The 2,987-nt window shown below is 48.1% G+C and overlaps 1 protein-coding gene across 2 annotated transcripts in view; it reads right to left on the bottom strand.

The window, feature by feature from the left end:
- LOC113210245 (uncharacterized) overlaps positions 1-905 on the bottom strand; it is a 34,626-nt gene extending 33,721 nt beyond the window's left edge. Inside the window, exon 1 of one of the 2 annotated variants that reach the window (XM_052268495.1) lies at positions 830-905. The gene's annotated coding sequence lies outside the window, so the exon portion shown is untranslated. Of the gene's footprint in view, positions 1-741 lie in introns of both variants that reach the window. The other variant, XM_052268494.1, reaches the window with a different exon arrangement.
- Between the last annotated feature and the right edge of the window lie 2,082 nt (positions 906-2,987).

The following is a 2,987-nucleotide window of genomic DNA, read 5'->3' on the forward strand; positions in this document are numbered from 1 at the left end:
ACCTCTAGCTCACGTCCTTCTTGGGAAACGGACAGACAGACAGACAGACACAGGGGCGATGGCATAAGCCCGCTTATCTAGCTTTTAAGCAAAAGAGCGGGCTAAAAATGCATAAGCCGAGCATGTTTACAGAACTCAGTAAGCTATGGAAAAATAAGGTTTTAGAGTATACGTTCTACTAGGACGAAAACGGTTGCTTTGGTGTTCAAGTCGCCGTTTTTCGTTGTTTAAAAGTTTCCTCAAGCTACTTAAGCCATCCGGTTGTTATTACTTCTATGATGCCAAAATGATGGTCTATTGTCCCCCTGTCCAGGAGATGCCTACCCGGCCGGTTTAGATGGCGACGCGTCCTAAGAACAATGTCCTATCTGCAGCGTGCGCAATACATAATGTCCTATCTGCAGAGTGTCGAATACACAATTTTCTATCTGCCAAACGCGGGTTTCGGGATACCTCCAAAGCCACTTGTAGTGAAAGAAGTAAACCAGACCTCAATAGCATCCGTTTGAGCCTTGAGTTTCGTGCATCAGTCGCCCCACTGCAGAGTAGCGAGGCCAAAAACAATTCAAAGAAAAGATTGAACCATTATCAAATTGTAAGTGCAGAGGTTTATTCCATCCCCTACCTAACCAGTTCAAGATTGATCAATAGAACAACGTCTGACCCTGAATGAGACCTTCAAAATTTTAAAAACTGGTTCTAAAGTGCCGGTACGAAACATATCGTGCAACATTAATTTACATAAGATGTCCAGTCCATAAGCGTTTCGTATTTGTTTTCGGCAAGGCAACAGAATGAAGTGTATGGTTTGGCCAGCTTACGAACACACTTTTACTGTTCTTGGTGAGCTGTCTCCCGCGTTGCACTACATGGCGGCATCTCGCGGCATATAGCCAGATTCCTCTGTGATAAAACTCCAGTTTTCGTGTCATGGTGCTGTAACAATAACGCTGTCCCCTTCCGGAATGAGAATAGTCGAGTGTTATCTCGACACGGCAGTTACAGTACAGGCCTTCCCCGTTGGATAATCAGCACTCACTTACAAATGCACACCAACCGAGTTGTACACTTTCAAGTGTTGTACTACGTAGTTGAACACTTAGAAGTATTCATCTTTCAGTTTCACACTTACAAGTCTTAAACAGTGAAGCAGTTGAAGACAGAACTGTTGCGGGAAACACAAAGATCAAATTCATCGCTGAGCGAAGCTCAGTCCAAGTCGCTGAGGGGTCAGGCGATGTCTTCGTCGTAAGTCTATCCGTCCGTGTCTCACTCAATGGACTACGAAAGGATTTGTTTAGTTTGAAATATTCAGTCTTTTTATTTGAATTCGCGCGTAGTTTGTTCGTAGCACTTGTATTCGAGTGGGTAAAGAGCGCAAACGGCGCCTGCGTTCGTAGCACTTGTATTCGAGTGGGTAAAGAGCGCAAACGGCGCCTGCGCCACCTCAAGACTTTCTTACTCTCTCATAAGTGATAAAACTGTCGGACTGTCAAACCGAGTGTGATATTTTTAGTTTTAGAGTTGCGGCACACGTCCTACAGAATTAAGCGAGTGTCCGGTGAAAAGAAACGAAAGTGATATTTGAGTTTGTTGGGGGAGGAAAGGTGAAGAGGAAAGGGGGGTTTTGGGTGGAGGTGGGGGGTGCTCACGTGGCCGACACGTGCGAAGCTGGACACGTGCGCCAGGTGCCCGGGGAGAGCGTTCTGTCCCCCTCCGGTAGGCCCAGGCCCGACTCGCACAGGAGGAAGCGGGACAGACTGCCTCTGCCCGGGAGCGGCGGAACGCTGGCGTGGACAGGCGATGTTGTAATGATGTGACTGTCCTCTGACAAGAGGACCATATTTTTAGTTAGTCGCTGCACTCTAAAAAAGTTCACCAGAAATTTTCCCAGTAACTACTAAGGTTTTTAGGAGTTGTATAGTATTACATAAAAAAAATCGTTACTACTTAACTTTTTGCTAGTATTACTAAACGTTTTTCTAACATAAAAAACAGGAAAAAGTTTGACAATACTTCAGAATTTTTTGATTATTCCTCGATTATTCACGCTATTGGGGTACTAAGAAAGTTTTCTAGTAAAAAGTGTATCCACTATTCTACTATTGGTATTGGTAGTTACTGAGCAAATTTTGTAGTAACACGTTTAGAATGTGTCCCGAGCAATGAAAGTGTGCAAAATTGTAGAGGGTGCTCGTGTAATACGAGTGTGTACGGTATACCGTTCTCAACGTGCCTAAGCAAGCCGGGTGTCACACTCTAGGTCCACCAGGCTTGCACCCCGCAGGGTTTTCCACCACCAAGGGTGGCACAGCCGCGTGGCCCACTGCTGTGGCCCCGGCCATCGTTCGCTGGCGATTTATAGGGCCATTCCCCGAGCCAACTGAAACTGCAGGGGGAGGGCCCTCTCCCGAGCGGCTGGGGGCCCGGTGTCCCGTGTCGCGAGCCAGGACCCCGTACGGGGGTCTCTTGGCGACGTCTCCTAAGGGTCACTGGAGTTCGCATCCACCCGCCCCACCCATCCATGATGTGACCGGGACACAGCGCGGAGAGAGAAAGACAGTGAGAGAGCGAGAGAAAGAGAGAGAGAGAGAGAGAGAGAGAGAGAGAGAGAGCGAAAGGTCCATCCCATTCGGGGCTGCTGCCGACTGAATGTGAATCAGCCGGCTGCACGCCAAAGCTGCTCTCATCCGCGGGCTCGCGTGGGAGCCGCAATAGCAAAAATACCGACGAAAAACCATCGATGCCTCCTAACGACAAAGTCCGATGTATTGCGCTCCCGTTACACAAAGTTCGATCTGTTTCGCTCCCGTTACACAAAGTCCGATGTGTTGCGCTCCCGTTACACAAAGTTCGATCTGTTTCGCTCCCGTTACACAAAGTCCGATGTGTTGCGCTCCCGTTACGCAAAGTTCGATCTGTTTCGCTCCCGTTACACAAAGTTCGATCTGCTTTCCGTCGCGCTCTGCATCGCGGTCTTATTATGT

The sequence above is a fragment of the Frankliniella occidentalis genome, unplaced genomic scaffold, assembly GCF_000697945.3.
Source record: "Frankliniella occidentalis isolate FOCC.00 unplaced genomic scaffold, Focc_3.1 Scaffold70, whole genome shotgun sequence".
In the NCBI taxonomy this organism is placed as follows: domain Eukaryota; kingdom Metazoa; phylum Arthropoda; class Insecta; order Thysanoptera; family Thripidae; genus Frankliniella; species Frankliniella occidentalis.